Source organism: Dermacentor albipictus, chromosome 1 (genome assembly GCF_038994185.2).
Source record: "Dermacentor albipictus isolate Rhodes 1998 colony chromosome 1, USDA_Dalb.pri_finalv2, whole genome shotgun sequence".
Lineage (NCBI taxonomy): Eukaryota > Metazoa > Arthropoda > Arachnida > Ixodida > Ixodidae > Dermacentor > Dermacentor albipictus.
The window spans coordinates 355,914,193-355,941,753 of NC_091821.1; the positions used below are offsets into that span (position 1 = coordinate 355,914,193).

At 47.5% G+C, this 27,561-nt stretch overlaps 1 protein-coding gene across 1 annotated transcript in view; it reads left to right on the plus strand.

Moving 5' to 3' along the window:
* The first annotated feature begins 10,967 nt into the window (after positions 1-10,967).
* LOC135902317 (carboxypeptidase N subunit 2-like) overlaps positions 10,968-27,561 on the plus strand; it is a 164,725-nt gene continuing 148,131 nt past the window's right edge. The window contains exon 1 of the mRNA XM_065432293.2: positions 10,968-11,773. The gene's annotated coding sequence lies outside the window, so the exon portion shown is untranslated. The remainder of the gene's footprint in view (positions 11,774-27,561) is intronic.

The window sequence follows — 27,561 nt, forward strand, 5'->3', positions numbered from 1 at the left end:
CGAGCGCACGCGTGCGCTGACTACAGTGCGCGCTTTTACACTGCTTGGCTGCCGAAGAGCACTTGGAGGCTTTAGCAACTACAGATTTCAGGGAAGTTCTCCGCAGAGTCTCAATCTTCGGTACCTCCGCATGCACATAGCTTTCTTTCCCTAATATTTTACGTTAATACTTCCGGCATTACTGTGAGGAAATAAGGCGTTGCAGATTTCGGCGCGCTTTTATGCGTGGAGCGCAAAATTTGAACGTACAGTCGCAAGTAGGAAGGTTTTCTAGAAGACACTGAGTGCAAATTCAAGTACGGTACCCATCTGCTCCCCAAGGCTCGTATAAAAGCGTTCCTTTCAGCATAAATAAGAAATAGAGAAGGCTGGAAACGCCGAAATGTCGCCGATGTTTTCATTTACCATTTGAAGTGGTGCCCGATATGTGAACTGGATTTCTTTCCTTCTTTCTTTTTTGTAGCTTCCTGTCTTTTTTCGAGCAAAGCCGCACTCAGTGCGAAGCCAAACGCCACCACGAAGCTAGACTCATCTGCACTCGAAAGCGTTTTTGTTGTTTCCAATTTCTTTCATGTGCCGTGGCTTAGAAACACGTCATGTCAGGCTCAGATTAACTTCCGCGCGTCGAACTCTTTCACATGCGCGCGCCTCGGACCTGCATTAATATCATTTTTCCAGAACAGAAAACTAAATAAAATATCAACTTCCTCTCTCATAAAAAAAGAAAATCATAATTACTCCGAAGTTTCGCGTGTCACAACCACAATATGATTATGCGGCACGCCGTAGTGGGGTACTGCAGATTAATTTCAACCGGTTGATTTTCTTAACGTGCACCCGATACACACTACAAGAGCGTTTTCGCATTTCGCATTCATCAAAATGCAGCCACCGGGGGTGGGAAACGAACCCGCGCCCTCGTGCCTATAGCAGCGCGACGCCATAGCCTGCCTCACTTTTACTGGGCACTAGTTGTGACGCTAACTGCATAGCCATCTAATTATAACATCCTCAATGTATCATCAACTTATACTGAAACGGGGCGCACCAATTTCTCGTGTCAATCAAGCGACGACAGGTAAGGTGTGCGTGGGCCGATAATTGTTTACTAATGCCCGAGTGATACTGGGAGATTTGAAATAAACTCGGAATAGTTTCTCAGAATCTCAAAACCTCAGAATCCGGAGCCCTAACACCTCTCACACGTAATCGCATGGAAGGAAATGGATAATAGCACCACAGACGGTGCCTAAGCATTGTGTAGTCCCAACTAGGCTTTTCGGAGCTTGAATTAAGAATTGTGAACGCAGGTGAACGGGGGCGCACAGTAGTGCGCGCTAATCGCCTTCTACTTGGTGTTCGAATTTATGCTTATGGTACCGGTTCTTGTCAGATAACCGAAGTGGCATTCTTCGCTAGATACCTCCTATGGATACACCACAGTCTACGTGAATGGGAGACCTCTCCGTCGCCTCACTCATTCACTGCTAAGCCATGGCGCTCAACAGCGTGTCTAATAATGGCTATACGTTCACTTGTAAAAAAACTCACCGGTTTTGTGGGCATCATAGCATAATGTGAACTGTCCAGCAGGCTTCACGTGGACGAGGAGAGCAATGACATTCACTGTGCAGGTTTTCAAGTTCGTCGCTGGGAAAATATTGGGACCGTCAGTGGTTTCTATGTCGGGGCAGTACAGATCCCTCTTTTTGAGATTTATCCGCAGCAGCTTTCGACTGTTGGCGAATGCAAAGACCATGCAACGCATTTGCCAGTATTGTGGCGGCTCCCCGTGCTTCACTTACACCAGGCTTCACGTCCGCTACTCCACCGCCGACTGTCGCGGGTAGGCCACTGTTAATTTTGATGTGCCTGGAATCCGAAAGAATGCCGACTTGCAGTGGATGGCTCTGAAAGAAGCCACTTAACAGCGTTTACAATAGCTGTACTCTGATTGTGCACATATAATTATGTACAGATGATTCGGTTGCTGTGAAAAGCTGTTCCAGTGCAGTTTTCATGCCACCAAGATCGGCGTCGACCAGATTCAAGTTCTCCCATGCCACAACGTTAAATGGATCTGAACTTGCGGCTCTCAGAGGAGCATTAACTACATAAATCAGGCAGGGAGGTCCGTGCCCCATGTAGTAGTATGGCATGATACATCAGAAATAAAAAGAAGCAGCCAAAGTTATTTGTAGTAGTCCTTTGTTTTATTATTATTATTATTATTATTATTATTATTATTATTATTATTATTATTATTATTATTATTATTATTATTGTTATTGTATTATTCACTTTTCATGTTTGACGTAGTAGTTCTGCGGAAACCCGCAAGGTGGAGAGAAGAAATTAATAAAGGGAAAATCAGACATCCACCCATTCGTAGCAATTGCTACGAACGAGGTGGATGTCTGATCCCGCCCCCCCCTTATTACTTTTCTTGTTTCTTTCTTTCCTGCACCGACCACTTCTAACTTAAGCGTGCGCTAATATGAAATGCAATGGTGTGCAACATCGGCTGGTCCTCCGCACAAATTCAAGCCCAAAACCGAGGAAGGCGCAGGGACAATGCAAGGAGGAAAGTGGCGGGTGCCAATAAAGGCGGGCACATATATCACATTTGCGGCTTCGCCCGTGTCCGCGCACGAAGGGAGCCGTGGGCATACAGATTGGCGGCGGAAACGCGCCACCGGTCGGACGATGCGAGCGTCAGTCGAGAGGAGGGAAGCGTCCCTTCGCAGCAGCAGTGTCGCGCGGCTTGCCGGAGTAGCCGGCTGCCGTTCGACCGAGGAATGCGGACGGCACGGAAGGGAGGCGGGGAAGCGAGTCGATGTCACGCCCGTGGGCCTGGCCTAGCCTTCTCCAGGGTTCACCGCGTTCGATCGTCGCGTTATATACCAGCGGCGCGTGCCCGACATGGGCTGCGGAGGAGATGCGAAAACGGAGACCCCCAGCTGGCTTTCCTGGGGCGCATTCCTGGAGCGGAGGCAACGTTGGAGCCGGCGGGACCCGGCTGTAGGCCGCATGCGTAACTCGTCAATCTACGGCGGAGTCATCGACGTCGGCGTATGTGGAGAAGCTGCAGAGCGTCGCGTAAGGAATATGAGTGTGGCGGCGCTATGTCGTCACAGTATATGCGGTCAAAAAGATGTGCCAAACTCGATACAGGCGTGAGAGAGAGAGAGAGAGTTAAGGATAGGAACGGCAGGGAGGTCAACCAAACGAGCGTCCGCTTCGCTACCTTGGACTGGGGACAATCGAAAGTATTGTGCGTACGCACTAGAAAGCACTTCACCAAGCGCACTGGCGCGCGAATGGCTACTTGCGCCAGCGCGATTGCTGTCGCCATGGTGGCAACATCTTATGCTCGGAAAATGACGTGAGTCTACTGGCGCGAATTTCCTTGGCGGAGAAGATTCATAGAGGGGCCCAAGTTTTCAAATGTTAAATTGCAAAAAAAAAAATTGTTCAGAGCGATTGAATAGCAAAGAGGCAAAGAAAATGTCAACCTAGTCTTCTCTTCTTTTTGTTTGCTTAGAAACAGGCCGCTTGTATATAGAGTCACGATCAAAAGTTTGGGGACCACGGCAGCAAAATAAATGAATATATATATATATATATATATATATATATATATATATATATATATATATATATATATATATATTGAAGTGCAGCTGCGTGGCCTGGAATTTCTTTAATACAGTGTATTCGTCAAACACGAGTGCGTACGCATGCGCTCTTTATTCGAGCCGGAATGCCCAAGGGGTGGCAAAAAAAATCACGGCACCTTCGGTCGGCAAACTATTGATCACTACTTTACGTCGTATGCGAAAATGGCGCAGCCTGCGATGTTTCCTTTGAAGTGAGCGTGAAAAGTTTGGAAAAATTGACAGAAAACCTACACGAAAAGTTGAAACAGAAATCTAAGGTGGCTAACTTTGCAATAGCAGAAACCATTCCTTACAATTGAACCAGATGTGCAAAACGGAATAAGAATCAGACACGGCAGGTAAATGATTTTGACTCGAAAGCTGACGGCACCAACTTGAAGGGTTTCGTAATACAGTAAACCCTCGTAATAAGGGAATTGCTTTGTCGGAAATAGCGCTTTATGCAGAGCTTTCCGAGGTCCGGAACCCAGCCCACAGATATTATACCGGATTATTAAAAGTGCAGTGACACTGTACTTCGCTTAGTATGAAATGTGAAGCGGGAAATCCACATGGGACCGCATGGTGCTGCACAAGCAATTGTTCTTAGTTTCTGTGCGTATCAGTCATAACAGGAAAAAAGAGTTGAGATTGAAGGTGACTCCACCACATGGCCGCAACTCCTTGCGTCTAATTTCATTACGTGATTATAGCCGACTGGGCAGGACACTTGCTCATGGCAGTCCGCTATCGAGATAGATAATGTCTAAGTATAAGTTTTATAAGCTCTCCCACTGTTAAAATGCACGCCTCTCTCCCATTTTCGTTGCCTCCTACTTTGACTTTTTTTCGAGCATCCTGCTTTTAACAATCTTCCGCTTATAATGAACTACAGCTTCTATCGTTATAACAAGTGCTTTATGTTTCTTCCAATGCTAATGCTGACCTTTCATGTAATCTAAATGTTCGCGTTGGCTTTATATTTCTGGTTCATAAATTAAGGAGTCGGCAAGCCCATAAGCTATTCACCTTTTTCTTTTTTCAAGTCCACTTCTAAGTCACCCACATGCATCCGATAATTATTCAGAAGAGACTCGAATAAAATATATAAAATGCCAAATAGCAGCTGTTTGATTCGGGCACCTCATAAAAAAAAGAAAAGAAAGTAGGCAGATAACTCAATTTAAGGGCCGCATAAAGCAACAGGCTTTATGACTGGTTGTTTAAGATTTCCCATTATTCGCACGTCCCTAATACAACTTCTATAGAACTCAACAAGGTGCTCAAAGGTTTATCACTGTAGGGTATAGATCAATAAATGTATATAAAGTATAGTGCCGTCTATGCGTTTAGCGCGTGCAAGTCTAATTATTTGCATATTGTGCCTCCGGAAGACAAAGGCAGGGTTGCATGCGACGTCAGCGCTTTGCGATTGCTCTCTTGGTCTATATCCTATTCCGGGAATCATACCTATCGGCCATGGTCCGTCTGCCTGCAACTATAAGCTGCTGGAAGAGTGTGCTGAGTGCTCGAGGCTTTTTATGATGGCAGCTGCATGTAAGCCGGTTTTTCGCATACAACACTGATAGCCCTGCTGTGAAGGTTATTTCTGTGCCCGTGAAACTACAGCAACAAAACGCTATGCAAAGGCAAAATGGAAAAAGCTCTCGCTTTTCCGTGCTCCATGCTACTGATTTAGCTACTGTGCAACAGCCTTAAACTAACACAAAGGGAACTGCCCTTTGAAGTTATGAAGTGCTAGAATAGACTTGAGTAAGAACAAACAAGCGTGTCTGCCCAATAGCGGAGACTTCTCTATTGAAAAAAAAAAAAGACACATGAGCCCTGGCCCCATATGCAATAAATCCATAGGATTGACGGGAATATATGAGTCTTTGGTGAGACTTCATAAGATCATATTGGTTTATTCTATATGAACGTTATGGGGCATACTTATAAATGTGATAGCATTACATGTCCCATTGAGCGAAAATCCGTCATCTCGGGAGACCGAAAGATGGTACCAAGAATGGTCGACGGCGGAATGAGTAAAAACAGGTGAGAAAATGCTCGGATTGACGTCAAATTTCTCAGGGAGATAGCTGTAAGCAAAGTAAATCAATCGCTTTGAAAAGAAAATTCGAGCAATTTCCGTCTGGGCGGGAACCGAACCCGGGCCTTGCGGGGTGCAAAACGAGCACTTTCCGACGCCATGGTGGCTCCACCGTCCTGGCTGACTACAGGAGTGCCTAGGTCATGGCACGTGACGGCGCAGTCAATGGAGAGGAGGTGGCCCCACGTCACTGTGTGTAACATGAGAGCGTTCATGGGGTCCCGAGGCCTACAAACGGTATAAAGCTTTCGCATTCCCACGCGCAAGCAGAATTAAGTGTTTCGAAACTTCTTTCCTTTCTTTCTCTCTCTCTTTGAAAGAAGTTGGCACGCCAGAACATGGCGTCAAGGTGAAAAGGCGTCATACATGGGAATTCCAGTGCCAGCTACCCGTGGCTGTGTGTATATAGCAACGTTGAAGAGTGGTCAATTCATGCATAATTATGTAATTTATAATACAACGCGTGCACTAAAAAAACTATCCCTCCGACTTTCGCGGACTTTTCTAGCACTGAAGCACCCACACATTTGGGATCCTTTAAAAAAATTGTTGCCTCTTCAAATACAAATAATTAGTTATAAATTATATGTCGAATATTTATGGAAATAATAAGCCGTAATTCAACGACGAAAAAAAATCAGCTTATTTATGGCATCATACACTGACGTCATAGATGCAATGAATGGAGTCAGAAATAAAGAATCAAGCAGGCTTAGCTTTCATTTTCTCCACTGTGAGTGAGTGAGTGAGTGAAACAACTTTATTTTGTCCACTATAGACGTAAGTAAACTCCACGCCACCTGGCTAGGCCCACTCGGGGACCATCAGGTGGAACCTGACGGCCCTGTCGCGAGCCCTCTGGACTGCCAGGATTTGAGAGGTCGGATCCTGGGCCCTAATTAGCCTCATCATTTCCTCGTGGGTGAAAGGCGGACCGGCAGAGGCGCAGCCCCACAGGACATGTTCGAAGTCCGCATAATCACCACACAGAGGGCAGTCCGGGCTTTCTCCACTGTGTAATTTTTTTTATTGATTAGACTAGTCATCAAGTGTGATTAGAAAATTCCTTAAATAGTAATCAACATGCGCTGATGTAGTTTGTATTTTACCTCAACTATGGCTTCAAGAAAGAGCACATGGCTATCACAGGGTGTGGCGCGTGCCTGTTCCTATACCAAATAAGTAATTTAGTAAACATTGATCGAGTTCTACAACATTTTTTATCGCTTCGTTTCACTTCGCATGGAAGTTCTCGCGGCCATATGAATCTGGACTGAGGTTACTTCAGGGTCAAATTTCTATGCGCAAGTAAAATCTCTGCAATAGCAGCTTGGGCTTGTTGGTTTTCCATCCTGGTGTTAACAGCGCAAAATGTAGACGGGACACGAGTGTCCTTCTTGTGTCCCGTCTACGTTTTGTGCTGTTAACACCAGGAAGTAAAATCTCTGTACCATTCTTCTGCTCCGTTGTTTCTTAAGCTATACCGAACACGTTCAAAACCACAAAAGGATTCATTCTTACGAAAGTGATACTAGGCAAAAGAACAAGCCTAATATTAGTAGTGCCCTGTGTCACTGGCCTTGCAAGTAAAAGGACGACCGGCGAGTAGAGTGACATCACGAACTTCTCTGGCGCAAAGCTGCAACTCATTCAACTAGAGTCCCACATCCCCGTGTCGGGAAAGCCTTAGCCTTCGGTGCCTTCTTTCGTGTCCCCTTTTCCACAGCCCCCAGTAACGCGCTTTCGTAGCTGACCGCAAGTTATTTCAGGGAGGCTCAGCAGAAGACCACCGCCTTAGCCGGCAGGCATCCGCCACTATCGGCGACTTCCCCGTTTGCCCAGTCTTTCTTTTTATTATTCCCTTCCTTCCCGCTCCGTGTCCCGAGGGGCGAGCAAGCTCCGTTCCTCTCTTTCCCCAATTCCCCTTTTTTTCTAGTTCCTTTCAGTCCTTCTATCGAAAGCAGTCCAGTACACGCAGTCTGACAGATCGCCACAGGAGCAGGGCAGCGCTAGCCATTCCGAGCTGCCATTCCCCAATCGGTCGCGCTCGCGGCCAACGCAAGCAAAGCAGCGGGAAGCAGGACAGGGCAAGGAAGGGAGACGAAAGGATGCTAGGGCACCGCGGGAAATCTACGCGTCCCCACGCAGCACCGCCGCTACGACATGAGCGACAAGAAAAGGCCACGCCGAGCCAAGGTGAGGGAGAGCGTGGGAGAGCGAAGTGAGCGCGGCGCTTTAGCCCGTTGGCGTCTGCTCCTGGCGCTGTTCCTATTGGAAACCGCCCCCGCCGCGCTTTGGCGGGGCCATGAATTGCTCAGACTGCCAATTCTTTCTTCCCCGCCTGACGCCGGTGCTTCTTCTACCCGCGACGACTTCCCTGCGCCTTCACCCGCCCTTTCCGTTCCGCTAGTGCTTCTCTTTTCTGTTTTGACTCTTTCCCTCAATCGTCCTCGCTTATCGCCATCTCTCTCTCTCTCTCTCAGTCTCTCCCTTGTGAGTTCCCTTGATTTGATAAGAGCGAATGCTTGATCAGAGCGCACATAATGCGTGGGATGTTTTGCTAGCTAATGAGGGGGTGCGTGATTCATCTTCTCTACGTTAACAGAAAACAACAAACAGGATTGTGTATTGTCCTTGCACAGCCCTCCTGCACCTTGGTCGATAAAGAAGCAAGCAGCAAATGGGAGCATGCTAACAAAGGACTTGTATTAGCACTTGTGTTTACCTCTGAGATGAACGTTTCTACGCAACAACTACTAATATGTACACTCAAGCAATCTTTTATCTCGATGTAACTCAGACATTTTGCTTAGTTTTCTTTATTTTTTTACCTTGGAGGAAGAACAGTAATAAGACTCTATAGGCAAATGTCTTTGTTGGCAAGGAACATCTGCTAATGGCCAATGGTCAATGAGCAAGCGAAGGTGAGAGCTGAAAGGCCAAGACAAATTGAAAGTAAATCTTTCCTATGTGCTCGCAGAATGAAAAAAGAAAAGAAAAGAAAGGAGAGATAACTCGCATGTTTCCATATCTTTTTTGGAAGGGCTCAGGATAGATCTCAGGTGCCGAAGACCGCGAAGCACGAGGGCACTTTGGCTATTAGGCAGCCGAACTCACTGCACTAATTAACGGGTAGTGTTCATGCCGCATTCAAGGATGGAGCATGGAAATCCTTCGCACCGTTGTTCGTTGTCGTATGCTCTCAGGAACGGCAGTTGATTCCTTTTTCGCACAAAAGTATTTATTTGGCTCTATATGCAAGCGGGGTACCGTACGATCCCGTTCAGCAAATTTCTCGCTATTGCTTCATGACTAGAGAGAGAGAGAGAGAGAGAGAGAGAGAATAGTTAATGGTACGCTGGAGATGTTAGCCTCCCTGTTGCCCTGACATGCTACTCCAGGTGCTGGGTGATGATTGCGATATTTACAGTGATAAAAACTTTACGGCGCAAACACACACACAAACACACACACACACACACACACACACGCACACACACACACACACACGCGCACACACACAGGTACACAACATTTCGTTAAGGCTCGTGGGCCGCAAGAACGTCAGAAGCGTCTTCGTGGCGCGTAACGCACACTGTAGGTGCTTTGTCATGGGCCGAGAATGTGCTTTATATTGCTATAGGCTCGACTAGGAATCCAGGTGACTTTGCTGGGTAGGTCCGTTTGGAGTGCGTCACCAGAGTACAAATCCCACTCTGAAAGTCCAGCTACGTACGTGCCTGACGAAAATCGTACAGACAAAACTCATGACCAGCGAAAAGACTTTCATCAATCCACCCTCCTACGTGAAGAACACAGCACACTGCCCACGCTCCTCCGACAACAATAGCACACGTGGGATCAGTACACCCAGGAGCCCACAAACCCCCAATGTGCGACTCCTCGCGATATCACACAAGCGTACTTTGTTTATGTTACTCAACGCGAACCCCACCAACGGTTCTGAACCTGCCGTGTTTCAAAAGCGCCATCTTACTGACAGATGAACTATGCCTACTGTAATACATTCATTCCGGCCTGGCAGACCACGCTATCGAGCCTTTGGGCTAAAAATGCGCTTGACACATCGACCTTTTTTGGTTCAGCAAGCTTGCTTACCTATTTTCAGCCTATTTTCAGCCTTTTTGACGCACCATAACCTTGAGTGTTAAGCATTCCGTCGAAATGTAGTGCACAACAACGAACGCAACTTAAGGGACGTAATAAATTTGCGTTTTAAACACTGTTTAAAAACAATAAATGAAGTCGCACGTGCGGTACATCCCAGTATTAGTTTGGTTGGAGCAGTCAAAGCAACCAACCGATTGTAAAGAAATGAATACTTGCTCTAATGTAATTAGTTCAAGAAAGCCCTCGTGAGTTTTACGCATAACCAGATAGCGGAATAAAGCGTGTATTGAGGAAAGAAAACTTCACCTACGAGGCCTGGGGAAACTGAATATGTGAAGCTCGATATCTTCAAAGTATATTAATCGATAACAATCATAATCAAATGACTAAAACCAAACAAATGATTTGGTCACACAGCAACCAGCGGCTGGTGGGTAAGATACTCGTGCCACAGCCCACGGCGCTGTTTCGTCAACATCCGAACCCGTTTAGACAACGTGGTGCTGCAGAGCGAATATTTTTCTTTGCAAGTAACCTGCCCACCTTGGCCCATGACTCTCTATCGGTAGCAGCGACCTCCATATACCTCGCGATACAACCGGACGGCCAAGCTTCATGGAGTTAACCGCTCCGCAGCATCCAGCGGAACCAGTCACAACAGCCATCCATCTTTGCTCCCAGCGATCGCAGGTCGCGTCGCGCTATCAAAAGACCAAGGGGTGCTCGACTCGACGTCGGTCGCGCTTCTTAGCGCCACAGAACCGCGCAAAACACACACACACACACACATAGCAAAAAAAAAAAAGGTAGGAGCACGCGCAAGCGCACCCGGTGCTTCCTCCAAAAATGGGGGAAAAAAGAAAGAGAGCAAGACCCATGCCTCTCGAACCGTCGCGCCCGTCTCTTCGCCGCATCTTTCAGCGGCACGCACAGGCACGCACACACCTTTCCGCCCGTAGCGCGGGTCCGCGCCCCCTTCCCGCACCTCGGGCCGCTCCAGTGGACTCTTCCCGAAAACCGAGGCCAGCGCCGCCGCGGCCGCATGCAGCGTCGGCGACGGCGGCTGGCGGCGAAACCGACGCGCGCTACCCGCCGCCCAACCAGCGGTGCCGGCTTTTTCGGTCGGGAGTCGCGCGCGCGCGCTCCAACGCTCACTCGCTCGGGTCGCGCACTCGGCGCTGCGCCTCCTCCGGGCAATGACGCGCGGCACTCGCGCCTCCTCGCGCGCCTCCCCTCGTCGCCTCCTCCCCGGTTGCGCCGCCACAGAAGCCGCTCGCTACTCCCACCGTAGCATCGTCAGCAGCGGGAGCACCGGTGGCTGCACCCCTTGACACGTGAAGAGGTGCGCAGCAAGACACTTCGCCGCAGACGTCACGCATCTCCTCTCAAGCTGCGCGACGGAGGAGCGGGCTCTCTAAGCACCGTTCTTTGCCACCGTTGGCGAAAGTAGCCGGTTCCTGCGGTGAACATCGGATGAACTTTGGAGAGGAACCCGGAACTCGGCGATCGACTTCGGCTGTGAACTGAAAGAACTCTCTTCGTGTTGGCTGGAGGAACTGTTCGCCGCTTGAACACTTCAAAAAACGGAAGCAAAAGCACCGACTTGTGGACTTTCAAGTGCGCAGTTCGGCTTGTGCGGCAGGAAATTTTGACAGGGTCATCGACGGAGAAAACTCATAAGCCTCATACGAAAAAAAAAAGAAGAGTCGTTCGTGTACTTCAATAGAGATTCTCGGTTGATAAGAGTCAGAAGGAGCAGAGTGGAGAAGACGGTGTCGCTGAAACAATTTGGTAGTGGTTCTTGCTATCCGCTGGGTGCGTGTTGTTCCCCCTGCGCCGGGTGCGACGATGGATGAGACCTGAGGCTCCGGTGAGTGATCACTTCTTGTCTACTTTCTGGCCAGAGGTGTTATCTCGGTGCAGGAAAATGGGAGGGGGGGGGGGGGGGGGGGGTTGATGGGAGGAGGAGTAAGGTTGTGGCTGCACGTTTTCCTGCAGTCCTCGAGTAACGTCGACGTTTGCTTGATTTTTAAGGTGCAAAAAGATACCGATCGTTAGCATTCTGTCATTAATCTTCGAAATTGTGTGCGTAAGTTTACGTGAGATATACGAACGAAAAGACCGTTTTTATAATGAGGCAACCTTCACAGACGACGTGTGCGCGCGTTATTAGTTCTTTAATGTGCCGTTTTATATATATAGAATCAAATGACCATGAGCCGTCAACGCGTAAGTGTATTTTAGTAGTGTAATTGTAACGCACGCCACGCGTTCACATGCAATCTATCATGACACAGCGAGTGAGAAATCTAGCTAAAGCAGCAACACTATAATTAGTGGCTAAAGTTCAGCTAATGAAGCTTGAAGGGGATGGCGCCTGCGATACGTACGGACAATTACGCATGTTTCGCCTGGGAAACACCTATACCGTTTTCCAGCCGCGCATCATAAGGCCACCATTAAATTGCACCGTAGGCTGTTCTCCGTTCCAATGCGCTTGTTGTGTGCGCGGCCTACTTTATCTATGTTTCATAAAAAGGGAGCCGTTCAGTGGAAGCCCTTTTATGTCAATAAGCAAAAAATCTACCCTGATTTTAATCACCAAACAATCAGCAAGTTGGCCAGCGCTGTCCTAGTTTCCTTGGTTGGTTATCATCTCTGCATACTTCCGCTAGGACATCACTGATAGCAAGAAATGTGCAGCATGAGCAGGTATGAGACAGGCAAGCGCGTGTAATTAGTATTTCGTCGTGTAAAATTAGTCTTATAGCAGAATTTGTTTGTCGACGTCCACTGTGCAATATGCCACACGTAGGCGGTGAGACTGCACCTATAGTCGGAGCACTACGTATTAGTTTGAATCACCTGGCGCTTTTCAAAGCCCAGGCAGATCTCGGATCGCGCAAACAACGAAACGCAGGCGCGTTCGCATTCCGCCTCCGACGGATATGATGCCTGCGGGATGCGAATCCGAACACGCGAACGAAGCAGGCTCAAACTGCGCAATGATTTGCTCGTGCGAAATTGGTGCTGCGAAACGCGACACATCACGCGTGTATTTTCTTAATGGGTTGCTGTTCATTTCAAGCTACTTCGGAAGAAGCACACTGATGTGGGCGAGTCGGTTCATTGTTGACAGAGAAGCTTTCGCATTGCATCTGCGAAGGAAAACTGAGAAGACAGACAGGAGGCTCGGACGCATTTTTTTACTCGTGTCTCCGTCCTCGTGTGGTGCTCTGCGAGAAGCGGTAATACGCCCTGCAGCAACCTTATCCAGCCAGAAGCATTTTCTCTTAGGCTCCGCATTTTGGCAACAAAGAGGGGCCCCTTATTTACAAAGTTGTTACGCCAGTAAGAACAGCAGGGAAACGTGGTCTTCGAAAATAAAAATAGCAGCCACTGCAGCGCATGCCCGACACCGCACCTTACCTGGTCGAGTCATCGCTGTTATTTATTAGATGCGACAGAAACCGTCAGTTTATAGGCCATTTCAGGTCAGTTGCCGTCCATTTCAGTCACACATTTGGAATAGAGTTGCGTGCTGTTTGGGAACGTGTAGTTGACTGCAGCCGCGATCGAACGTTCTCCCTGTGGTGCCAGCGCCGAAACACTCCATCTATCGCCTATATGGCTGGTATACGGATGAGTTCAGAGTGCCTGCAGTGTGCAAATCTGGCCTCTGTACACCGTCGACGCCGCAGTTTACTACGAGAGCCTCGCGTGCCGAGCTTCGCTTGTTCGCCGCCGTGTCCGGCGACAGCGCCCCGTCTCGCGCAGTTTGCCTTTCCATTAATTCTCGCCGACTTCGCGTGCCGCGCCGCGCGCACCGTGCGCGCCGGGCACCAAAATGAGAACGCCGCTGCTCCTCCGGCGCGTCGTTAAAAACGCGCACGCGAACGAACAACCGCCACCGCTGTAAACACGGGCGTGTATACACGCACTCGCGCGCTCTACGTCGCCGGACGAGCTCTTAAGTGGTCGACAGATGTTTCGGCCGGCTGGAGCGCGAGCCGTCGACTTTCGGCGCAAGAGGCGTGGAGCCCCGCGATAAGACTCCTTGATCTTCCAGCTTTATATGTCGGCACTGAAGCACCAGCTTTCGCCCCTTCTGATCTTGCTTCTTTCCCGAACGGACAGGCGCGTGGCTGCCGTGCAACCTTATCAACACTCCTATGCATGAACACCCAGTTTATCGCTCCAACCCCCCCCCCCCCTCTCTCTCTCTCTCTCTCTCTCTCTCTCTCTCTCTTTGTCTCTGTGTATGGCGGAATAACGATAGCGGCCGCTGTCCTCGGAGGATAATTTGTGTATCGACAGAAAACGTGTGCGTGTTTTGGGATTTCGCCGAGAGCGCATGTCACGACATTTACCAATTCACACTCCCGTCTGATATATCACGTCATCCAATGCAAAAGTAATAGATCACGAGGTGTGCCGCTGCACAGATGGTCTGGCTTGACCCAGATTTTGATACGTGAGCGATCGACAGAAACTGTATAAGCACTAACGCCTTGTCACGTTACACCGCCACACGTGCTTGCTCTACGCCGTGAGAAGTGAAACACATACCCAATATCTCAGGCAAAGTACTGGAATCTCCTTGGCTCACGGAAATACAAAAATGCCGGGGCATCGAAAAAAAAAAAACTCAGTGGGGAGCGCAACGTTAAGTGGTAGCCGCCACTGCACCTTCAAGTCAGGAAGTCTGTCTGCAGCGATATGAATTCTAGAGCCTGTGCCCCAAGGCTCCCACCCCCCATGCCCCGCACATGCGCACACTCCCAAACTTGCACTCCTATATCAAAACGTCCGGAGCCACTAAAACAAGCTCAAAGAATGATAAAATTAGAGCTGATATTTCTGCGTTGTTTGTACTCCTCGAATAAAATGTTAAGCACTGTGACCAGAGTTAAGCTGAAAAAAAAAAACAAGCAATGTCTTTGCGCAGACAATTAAGAATGGAAACTGAGTAGACCGTGCGAAGGAAGCCATCAAGGAATCCACCCGGAGCTAAGTAAAAGCGCGTGCAATGCAGGCTTTCTTGTTTTCACGAAGTAGTCACGTAGGCCGACGAGAGTTCTAGGCCAGCCTAAATTTGGACGTTACGGAGCTAGTCTTCCTCTGCCTTACCTGTAGAAACCACGACTGCGACAGCTCGTGCCTTTCAGACATTCCTTCAATTCCTTTTTTTTTTGTTCTTGGACACATAAAAAAAAAGTGTACGCGACAAAACTAGAGCTAAGTTCATTCTCACAAATTCCCTGTAATGAATGAATTCTTGGGTTTTACGCGCCGAAACCACGATTTGATCATCGAGGCACGCCGTATGGGGACTTAGGATTAATTCCGACCACAAGGAGATCCTTAACGTGCCCCCAGCGCACGGGACACGGGCGAATTTGCGTTTCGCCTGCATCGAAATGCGGCCGCCGCGGTCGCGACTTGATCTCGCGACCTTGTGCTTAGTAGCGCACCACCACAGCCACTAAGCAATAACGGCGGGTAAATCTCATATATGAATGTGGCCAACGCACACAGATGACGTCGCGCGATGCGAGCTCGTCGCTTTTTATTTATTGTATTTTGTTCATTTCTCATTAATTAACAACACTGTCTAGGGTCTCAGGCCCTGCAGACTACGGTCCGATGATATCACCAGCGTACAGTGACCAATCAAAAGCTATAGAGAATGTCACCGGACATTTTTTCTTCCTTTTCTATCTGTTGTTACCTCGCAGGAAAAGTTTCATTCGGAAGAGTGCAACTGCAACGACATGGCCAGAACAGATGTGTAACTTAATGAATAAAAGCGCGTAACGACAGCGTGAGAGCACTGCAAAGGAGCGACACATCAGCTGCTACGATAGTAAGAAAGTGACGTAATTAGGATCACTATGAAATATGTCCTTGCGTGCAGTGAGAAACGGATAGCGGAAATGCGCAAACAGCCGTCCAGTGCCTCTCTTGATCTACAGAAAATCAGACCAAATGTGCCATTCTGAATACTCAAAATCCGCCATATTGTTTAACTGCGTTATGTTTTCTCGTCGGAGTGAATTAGAGAGAACGTGGTAGACAACATCGTGGTAGACAACATGGAGGTTTTCTATTGCCTGGCGGAATTCGACCCACAGTCTCGAGAATAGCCTTCCAGGTCAGTGATACGCATAAACTAAATGTACGGGGAGGCGCAACCAATTTGCTGACTGCGTGGTAATGAGATGGAAAGTGGGCAACCGAGAAACTTGTATATTCCGCAATTACCCCTAAAGAGCCCGCAGCGCGTCGGAAAAACGTCCTTGAACGGAGAGATAGGAATGCGACGAAGTACAAGAGGTCCCCGGCCTGAAGCGCATTCCTTCAGCCTGCTACTCCGCACCATGTCAGGTGTACAGAAATAGGGTTATCACTGTTCTTTAGAGCACGTGAATAAATGCTTGCGCATGAGATATGGTCATACCACTGCGGCAAGTTGATGCTCGCGGAGTTAAGCGATTCATGTAATGCCTAACTGGCTCTGTGAATGTGATTCAGCCTAGCCAGCATCCAAAGAAAAGAGCGTACTCGGTGAACGGCCGATTTACAAGCTTTACCGAAGCAGCCAAGCAGCTCGTGTGTCCATTGAGAGAGAAAACATCGAGAAGCCTGTGCATTGTTCCCGCTATTTTGCATGCGTCACGGTCTGTGGAGTCTGCACGCTGAAAGAAAGGCACATGCGGTTTAGCAGAGGTGCCACGTCGTAAACTGTACAAGACCCACAGGGCCCCGGAGACAGGTTTTCGCGCGCTTGCTTTGATCTCGTCATACGTCCCTTTGGAGCGCTGTTTAGAATAGAAACACTGGTAGAAACAATGCCAATGCGTCTTCGTGTAATTAAAGTGGGTCTGCTGAAGACAGGTTGCGTCTGTCAAAACGTAGACCCTGGCTTCTTGTTTTCCTTGTTCGCGCACTGTCTAACATTTGAAATCTCAAACTTCCTATATAGCTTTTCTTCCGCTCCGATCCTGTAAAGCCTATAGGCTCACGTTCAACAGTAAACACGCTGCTCGTCATCATTCATGCGCGAGAGCCAGCTCTAATGCGTCCCGCACTCAAGTACGCGCATGCGCATATTCAAACGGCTCTTCGTGATGGAAGCGAACGCACCTACAGCGCGTACACCAAACTGCTGAAGTGTGACGCACCTACGCCAAACTTTTCTCAGACAAGCTGCAGCAGAATCGAGACGTGAAACAGACAAGTCGTTTGGCCGCGTCCTCAGCAATGTACTGCGGTGCCCGACCGGGAACAACGCCACGCTGCGCTATTCCGTGCAAAAAAAAAAAAAAAGTAGGGGGAAAATGAAGAAAATAAAATGCAGTCTAAGAAAGGAGTTGAAGGGAGTCGGCGGCGAACTACGGCGGCGTTCCTCCGTCCGGCGGTGTATGTCTGAAGCGTGCAGCTAAAGCCAAGTGCAGCAAAGCGCTGGCGGTGCGCCGTTTTCCGTACAGCCCGTCTCCGTCGGCGGCGAGACACGCCGGCGGTTCCGGCGAGCCGCATCCATTAACGCAGCAGCGCGGTCGCACGAGCGCGGAACTGCGCACTGTACGCTCCGCGAGTTTCCCGAGCTCTGGCGCGATCGAGCTAAGAAAAAAGTAAGACGTAGTAGCAAAAAAAAAAAAAAACAAGCAAAGTGGGAAATGGGAGAAGGAAACCGCAGCGTGTGCCTTCATCACTGAACAACTTTCTTCACTCGCCACGTCTCGACGCGCCGCGCGGCCGGCTGACTTCCACGTCATTTTTTAATATCTTTCTTTTTGTTGTTATTTTTTCGCTTCTTTATGTCTACGACTTCTCGTGTAATTTCAGACCGCGGTTCTCTACTTAAAAGCGGTATTTTCCTGTTCGTCGGTTCCGTTCGATACCGAAAAGTAGGTCGAATCAGCGTGCAATATTAAAATGGCGGAGCTATACACGCAGACGAAGAGCAAGAAATTCGAGAGTGAAAATTTCGGCACCACTGAAAAGCGAGACGTATATTCTCGACAGTGTCGAACGAGGAAAACGCGAAAAAAAAAAGAAGTAAATGCGGAAGGGAACGGGAACAGGGGGGGGGGGGGGACGCGATATCAAGCGTACGCGTGAGAACAGCAACGTTATACCTCCGGTACATTTTTGGCTCTCTCAGTAGAGCGCGCATATCGTCTCCCATTCCGTGTGCTGGTCAATTTTTATCAACTTTCATTGCTTGTTTGTTCTTTTAAACCAGTTTCTTCTGACAAGTTTCTTTCTAGCGTTAAGCTGCATTGATTTTCGCACCAAGCACGTCGCTTCTATTCTTTTTTCTTTTTTTTTCACCACATGCGACCTGATTTGCGTTAGTTCGGCCGCGCTGTGTTTATGCGGCTCGTAGTGCGTGCTGGGTAGCAATATAGTTCCATGCAACATGGTTGAAACTGGAGCTGGCGTGAGCTGAACAGGGACTAAATTCTGAAAGTAGCCCGGAAGTAATTATGGTCCATAGAGTAATTACCGTCACTATAGCCATGACCAAAATTCATTTGGGGCTGTACAGAATGTTCATGGACATCTGCCAGACGCATCGGTAGACGCTGTCAAGGGACCGGGTCCTGCACACTGTGTATATAGTCTGTCGCCTTGAGTTCTCCCATCTCAAATTTAAGTATCGTATCTATCAAATATATGCCTAATTAAACATGTATAAGCAGGCAGCCTAGTCTGAAATTCGAAAATAGGTGGTCTGTTCATAGGCACCCTATCGTTGCAATCCCGATCTGCAGTTCGTTGCCGCTATAGTTCCAGTTTCTTTAGTGCGGTGTCCTTGTGAGGAACTCATTGCTCTTGATGGTGTCCCATACTGCTAACTCCTTTTGCATTCGCGAATTCCCTCTTTCCATACTGTTGAGCACTCCATTCTATGAAACCTCTCGTTAAGTTTATCCCTGTGTGCCCTGCGACAAATTTCTCATGAAGTGTCTTAGTGATTTTATATGCTCTGTTTCACAAGTGCATGACGAGGACATGACTGTTGATCGGCCAAACGCTCAGATGTAAGAAAAAAAGAAGGTAGCATGGATTAAAGAAAAGACTCCAGGAGGAAATGTTTCGGTTGGATTAAGAGTAGGAAGGCAACTAGCACTTGTCTCTTTTCGCTTTACCACTGCAGTTTGTTAGTTCAAACCACCAATGTTGGACGTGTCAAGGGGCTAATGATCAAGAATGTTAAACATATAAAAGCACAACCTTAGCGTTTTCTTTTTCCGTTTTCCGTTTATCATCAATGGTCTTGTTGATGCCATAAGTCTACACAAGAGCATTTACGTGTACTGTTGACCAAATGCCAGCTCGAGCCTGCGCGACAGTAATACACATGGAATGTCGAACGCATTCGCGCTGCGCAAACGATAAACTTACGAAATGGACGAGAATGTTTACTTTGTTCTGAAAGGCCGTCCTTGGGCTCATATGGAGCAACAACTTTGTCCTATAAGTTGAAGCATTGTAGGGAGAAAAAATGAACGAGAACACAACACTCCCGAATACGCCGCAGTGTTGTACGAAATCCTGGCGCAACTGCTTGCTCAACATGCTGTAAACACAAGAATACGGCTCATTGTTCATACTGCGATAGAAGTTGATGTCAATATTAAACTGGAAAGAGTAGAGATTCAGTAATATGGTTCTGACGTATGTTTAGACTGTCTAAGCTACACTTTTTTGAAAGTTACAGTATCCACACCCCTTCTACACCTACGTGCATTCTATTAACACCTACGTCTAAGTTACAGCCTCTCTTGATACTTCCCTCTATCCCTGTTATACAACATTTTACTGAATTTACAACACAGCAGAAAAATGAGACGTTATCCGCATTTTTTTTATTAGTGGTTATCAGGTTACTCGTAGAGGGACCCGAGTTAATTGCTACTGCATGGTGCGGTGGGCTTTGTGCGGCAGCCGCGCTACAGCAAACAAGGAGGCACGTAATGACGACCGCTCTTTTCACGCACTTCACCTTCGTACCTGTTTTCTCTTTGTGCAGGCTTGTTGCGTTCTTACTTGGCAAATATGATTTTAAGAAGGTGACTGAACGCTATCGCGATGTCGATCTTCAAGAGCCTTAACGCAACGCTCCCCTTCCATAATAATTTGCGCAGCGAAGAAACTCGAGACCAGTGAGCTCCTCGGACAGAATTGGAGCGAGGGTGCGCCGACCTATAAAGAAATTTACTTTACGTGCCTCGTAACACGAAAGTGAGCCCGGAGAACACGTAGCTTGGGGCGTCTCGCTTATGACGCACCTTATATAACGCGGCGCGGTCTGACCGCTCGCCAGGCAGCGTAATTAAAATGCGATATAATTGCGGCGCAGTCACCGCACGCTGAACGTAATGAAAGCGCTCGCGATTATTGTCGCCATCTCGCACGGAGACTATACACGCGCGAGCTTACGAGCGAAAAACCGACGATATGAGCGAAGGTAGCCGAGTCGAGAGCAGAGCGCTATAGCAGTCCTGGAACGTGGATGGTACAGTCAGTTACAAGCGCAAAGAAAAAAAAAACAATCAAGCAGACGAAAAAAGGAAACTAAGTGCAACAGCCTCCGAGGATGTCTCGTATAATATCGGTTCCTTTTGTTCTCCCTCTATACGCGCCGTGTACGGTGCTCACTCGACGTTGATGGGTTGCCGTAAGAACGGAACAAAGAAAGGGTGGACGGGCGGAAGACGGGGAGCGAGAGAGAAGGGTGGCAAGGAACGCAAGGAAGAATAGTATGACCGGCGGAATAAGGTATAACGTGAGTGTGTGCATGTGTGTACGTGCGTGTGTGAGTGCAGTGCGAGGCGTGCCACCCTCCTTATCCCCCGCGAGCTCCATCCGAAATCTTCCTAAAGACTCTAAAATGGGGCCCCAAGAATTTCCCCTTGGCTTCCTCCGTTAAGCCGGCGAGCGCAGCGCCGGCGGCGCGGGCGACGTGCATTACGTAACGCCGCAGGATAGGCACCGGCGTCGCCGCGCGGTGTTCCGTGGTCTAAATGCGAAAGAAAAAGAAAGGAAAAAAGTAAACGAAACAAATACGGCGACAAATTTTCGAGGGAGCGTATAATGGAAGAAGGATACCGCTGACACTGCGGCGGCCGCAGGAGACGAACCTGATAGAAAGATCGACGACAGAGAGAGAGAGAGAGAAAAAAAGAAAAACACACAAATGTGACTGACGCACGCGCGCAAGAGGACCGGTCTTCGAGACGTGATCGTGTGTGCGACGCTCCTTCCTCTCTTGCTTTTATTTCTGGAACGAGCGAGCGTAGAGAGGACGAGGGTATAGTTCTGGGCAGACGAAGACAAAAAAACGGGAATGAGGGGAGCGGTTGAAGAACGAAAAAGACACAAAGAAGATCAGGAAACAGCGTGCTTATGATCAGAACAAGAGAGTTAAGCGACAAGGGGGTGAAAAGGAGTCCGCGCTGCGGCAAGAAGGCGCTCGAGGCGTTCAAATGACGACGAGAGAAAACGCAGTTAAAGAAAGAAGCGAGACGAGAAGGGAGTAAGGAGTAAGGATCGTACGAAGAAGATAAGGAGAGTCGTGGGTCGCAGCGCGTGACTGAATTGAAGAAGAGGAAGAAGGGAAAGATGAAAAGGGAGCGAATAAATTGCCTGTATTTTTGTTCTGTCTTGTTAGTAAAACAAAGCGCCGCGAGGGACCGGTTGGGTTGAGAAGAAAAGAAAAATGCAAGAGCAGCGTATACACTGCTTTATCGTAATCCGCGTTCACTCTGGCAGAGAGGATCGAAATGAGAACCCCGGGCGATATAATAAGACGCAACGAGTGTATATACGAGGCGCGGCCGAAGGCAAATTGAAACGGAGATGTCGATATAACAACACAGGTTTCAAAGGGGGAGCGGCAAAGAGGGGGAAATTGAATCGATTGATAGTAGTAACGCCAGGTTACATCAAGCGTCCTGATTAATGGTTAGGATCAGATAAGCTCGAGGAAAGCACACTAACCCCGGACTTTTGTGCACCGCGAAACGCAAACATATACACCAGAAGAACTCGCACCTGTGGCTTGCATTTGGGAGTTAAAAGGTACTATATAGTCTTGTCCCAACTGCAGTGTATTCATGCGAACTCTCGGTAACATAACCTAACCTCGAAACGTTGTTTATCGTTACAGTTTGGGCGAAATAACTGCAGCAAATGTTTTTTTTTGCGCGGATGTATGTTACACACATCTTTTAAGACTTCTCCGTGGTTATACCATGATGTGGGTGCGTTGATTAACAGACCATTGACGTATTTAAGGCGCTTCACATATTGGTACGGAACGGCCCCCACAGTGTGGCTGCGCCGAATTCGAGGAGGAAGGCAACGTGTTCCCTATTGCTTTGGCGTCGCCATCTTGGCCACCGTTGGCCTACGTGTAAATACATGGTAACCTAGCGTTGTTCATCAGCTACACATAACAATATAAACCTGCAGTTACAATGCTTTCGTTTCTACCTCTGAACAGCAGTCGTAAGGTTCGCAGCTGCGAATGCTAATGTGTTGGGCATATTACAGAAGTTATTTTCGGTTGGATCAATTTATCGTGAGCAGTATAGGTCGCATTCATGCCGCTGCTGTATGCATTGGTAGCAAGTATCTTTTTAGGTAGCTCCACAGCAATTATCATCATGAAGCCGTCCTGACATCAATAAAATAAAATGAATAAAACTGTGCAATACTGTGCCGCAACGACATCGACGAAGCGCTAGAATGCGGGCGATAAGCGAGGGAAATGGATGAAGAAAGGGCTCAAGTGTTGCGCAATACGGTGCAGGAAACAGTCATGAAGCAGCACCGTTAATAAAAATATATTTGATGCCGAAGCCAACCACGAAGTCGACCCGAGCGCACTCGGGAAAGGGAACAAAGCAATCACCACTGCTCTTCATTGGCAGATTGTCCGTGGGAATCGCTTCGAATGCTTTCGCTAGCTTATGCAGGTTCATGTTTTTGAAGTTTTCTGTCGGCACCCATAGGTCAAACCACATGCAGCGAAGTAGACGAGGCCCCACTTAAGTTGCTGCAAGGCGAGAACGTGCTCGAAACCTGAAATGCAATAGAATCGTCGTATAAAAAAGTCGGATTTTAACATTCTAACATTCAAATAAGTTAAGCGCAGCCATCAGGACTTACTAAAAAAAAAAGAAGCGGCTCACTTTCTTTGTATCTCTGCAGTTTCGTGTTTCGTTTTGTTTTGCGCGTGGACCAGTCCAATGTGTTGCGCGGCGTGGGGACTCCCGGCGCTGCGATGCTAAACACTACGCGCACAAGTTTCTAAACAAGCGCCTGAAAACGTCGTCAATGCGCGGTGGAGAACAGCAACGCATAAAATGCGGCGCGAGTTAATCTTGCTGTCGTAAGCTGTAGCGTATAAAACGAGCACAAGGAGCACGCACCGAGAATGGGCCAGTGCTTCTGAAGCAGCACCAAGCAAGCACGCCGAAGTCAGAAATGATCAACAGTCAAAGTAAACGCACTGCTGGCTCAGCTTAAGCAGTTCCGCGCGGGCCCTTTGTAAACAGAAATTTGCATCTTAAGCCAATTCTCGAGCGGCACTGGGCCGTGAAAAGGCTGGCGTAAGGGTTTCGAGGGGTAAGAAAGCCAAGAGGATTTCGGCATCGCGCATCTGCACATCTAAGGCGAGGCTGTTCGATAAACGCACATACCGAAGCAGAATGAACTGGCTTTATTGATTGTGTCGTTTACATAACAATCGAGGCGCAACCTTTTCTTTACATCTGGGAACAGCTGTACTCGTTTTTCGGGAAACAAACAGCGCTGGTTGACCCGGGCGTCTGTTTAATCGGATAGGAGCGATTCTTTCTTTGACGCCGAGCCTTCCTTCCGAGCTTAAACTGCAAAGCGGGCACGCTCTGTTTTCCTTTCATAAGGTGCTGACGTAGTCATTATTTGTGCCTCCTTTGGGTCTAGTTGTGCAAATAATAATAATAATAATAATAATAATAATAATAATAATAATAATAATAATAATAATAATAATAATAATAATAATAATAATAATAATAATGTTTTGTCGTAAGTCCTGCTCACTTCGCATCTGGTGTTCAAATACTTATCTCGATTGTCCGAATGTTTAAAATCTGTCTTTGAAAGATAGATTTTGTCATTCGCTTTCACGAGACATGGACCGGCTTGCCTGCGCGCATATTTATTTATTAATTTTATTTATTTATTTACAGAATACTGCAGACCAAATCGGTTCAAGCAGGAGAGGGCACATACATTTGTTAGTAAGCATTATGCCTTAGGATCAGCAACAATGGTGAAGTTACAATTTACAACCAGAAACTACAATAACAAAACTAAACAAGGTTACAAAGCAAATAGACTCTGTGAAAGTACATGCTCCAAACACAGGCACATAGACAAAGACGCACACTATGCACAGTTAATAAGTAATCATCATTTCTAACCAAACAGTCAGATATATAGGCTCTAAAAAAGTTGGAGAAAGGAGAGGTGAGTCATGAAGCAGGAAATTCCAGTCGTATATTGTTTTCGGGAAGAATGAATATTTGAAGAAATTCGTGCGGGCAAATATTGGCTTGATGCTATGACTATGTTTATGTAGTGAGGGTCTGGTCGTGTCCCTTTCGAAGTAGTCCTGTGGCTGAATGCCCAGTTCTTGAATATATATATATATATATATATATATATATATATATATATATATATATATATATATATATATATATATAGTTACGAAGTCATAAGCATATACAGTAAAAGCTCGTTAATTCGAACCGCAAGGGGAAGACGCTTCAGTTCGAATTAACGAAAGTTCGAACTAACGAAAGTGAAGGAGGGCAACAGTACACTGCGATTTTGAAGCAGTAGGGCATGTCAGAAATTTGGCGCGTCAGAAAGTGATGGCGTGTGCCGCGGGCACACGCCATCTTCAAGTCGAAGCTCTGGGTACGACTGTGCCACACCACCGATGTCCACCGAAACGAACGTTAGCCGAGGCTTAACACCATCACAATGAATCGCGACGGCCGATACCTCCTAAGCTGAAAACAGTGGTGCACAACCGATGAAGACTGCCGAGACAAAGACGCTGAACATGTGAAGGTGGCGAAGGCCCTCATTCAATGGTTCTTGATTGCAAGCGCAGCTGTGACGTACTTGATTCGCTGTGTTTTGGAGCTTCCCGTGCCATCTCCACACAACATTAGCATTGCCGTGCCATCTCCACACAACATTAGCAGCTGCACAAGATTTGCAAAGCATCCGAGATTCGCAACGGGCAAGAAGTCTCGGAGGTTACGTAGAACGGAGAGGCGGCAGCCGCCGCTGCCTTCTGGCTGACCCCGCGTCGGTTAGATTTTTTTCCGATTTTGCCTCCTCTCGCCGTTCTCTCCGTTTCGGAGGCAATACAGCCTTGTGTGTAGGCAGTAGGCGCGCTTCTCTGGCCGTGTGTCAGGCGAGCGTAGTTCGAATTATCCGTGAGGGAACCTTCTCGCGTTCGAATTAACGGACTTTTTTATACATAGACTTCTGTGGAGCTTGGCCGGACCAAATCGTACAGTTCGAATTATCCATAAATTCGAATTATTGAAGTTCGAATTAACGAGCTTTCACTGTATATAGTGCAACTAATTAACGTTTGGCAGCACCACGACGGACAGAATACAATCAGTACATGGTTCAATTCAAGGGAATACTAGTTAGTCAGAGCGTGATTTTGTTGGAGCAATAAACTGAAAAAACAATGTGAGATGTTTCAGTAAATTACCTTCCTACAATACCAAAAAAGTCACATTTACGGTGAAATACAGAAACCTTGCTAAGCCGGATAAAACGCAGCAGCGGAAGGTGTGGGAGGCGACGCCAGATTCAAGTCGCTGCGCCTACATAACTGCTTGCCGTGACGCCTGGATTATTCTTACTTTTTTTTTTGACGGAAATTTTTACTCGCGCCTGGTTAGTTTATTATTGGTAAAAAGGTGAACTTCATTTGATTCTGAAAGTGCCAGAAACTGAACTCAGTTCGAAGCACTTTTTAGTAATCCACATGTTCCGAAATAGGAGAGAATACTTTGAAATCCGCGACGTCGCACTTGACGTGCCGGCGCTGGGGTTCGGGCTCGCAAACCAAAATGACATTTACACCTTCATTTTCTCTTCTAATAACCAAGCCAATGTCACGAAATGATGAACGGAAACATTGTTTTAAAGGAATGTTTTATCTGCACAAACTGAATCAGTGTTACTCTTTTGCGTGCTTTCAGTGAAAACCTATAAAAAGGTATCGAGACGCACTGGCCTCTCCCTTAATTACATATTAAAAAAAAAGCTTTCCCGGTATGGCTTAGTTTTATTGCTTCCTTGAAAAGAAAATATGATAGAGCGAAGAGCCTTCGTTGTTCCTTTTTCACATATATATATATATATATATATATATATATATATATATATATATATATATATATATATATATATATATATATATATATATATATATATATATATACGTACAGCCAGTCACAAAAGCTTACGACCACGGTATCTAATAAAACGTTTAATTTCAGAGCATCCTGTGGCACTATCGAGTAAAAGTGTATACGACAATGTTGTTAGCATATTTTAGTCGACGTCCGAAATGTAAATATCAGGCAGCGTTGTGAGGTTGCTGAGATATTCAGCTTTTTCTCAGATTTCATGGTCCGTAATATTTTGTGGCCGGGTGTACATAAGTGTGTTCACTTGTTAGACCCAACCCTATAATGTCCGCTATGGGCGGTAAGAGTGGTGCACCTAATAAATAAATAAATAAATAAATAAATAAATAAATAAATAATGGGGACTTCATTATTAGAGCTCGAGTCTTGATTAAATGATAGCACCGTGTTTTCGACGGTTAACACCGGACAAAAACATTTGTGACTGAAAAGTCGCAGAGATTTCCTTACCTGCGAGCAAAACATCGGCACGCAATGCGTTCTGCACCGCTATCCTAGATGAGTGCCAAGCGCTGCCGGAAAAAAAATGCACTCCAGCTGTGCCAACGTCACGCCACTGCTCATGCCTTCTCTCTCTCTCTCTCTCTCATTCTCCAACGCGCCGCTCTGCGACGCGTCATTTGGTACTGCGCGAGCGCCTGTCGATAATAGTCGGCGCGAAGCGGCCGCGGTTCTATCATCGCCGAGAAAAACACCTGCGGTGTGCGTGCCTGCGTAAAGAAAACAAACAAACAAAAAAACAATCGACGCACACCGGGTACCGGTCGTCGCGGGGCGCTGGGAACGTGACAAGCGTCGTTTCTCGAGAGGAGGAGATCGATGGACTTGATATTGCCGCGTTACGTACAAGTTCGCGTGGGCGCGGCAAAAGCGCGTGCAGTTGTCGGTGGCTCGGCGTTATCGCAGTTGGAGAGACAAATGAAGCCGAAACTGAGTCGGGACGCCGAAACGCAATTCCTGACTACATCAATGTGCGGGGGAGGCTGATGCGCGCGCCATCAGATGCAAGTCGGGGCTGGGAGCGAAGCCGACGTTATTGCTTTTGAAAATAATTTCGCGACGCATAGGCGGCAGGAAGTCGTTGTCGGAACTGAACGCCCACTTCGCGGTTGCGGTTATAGCG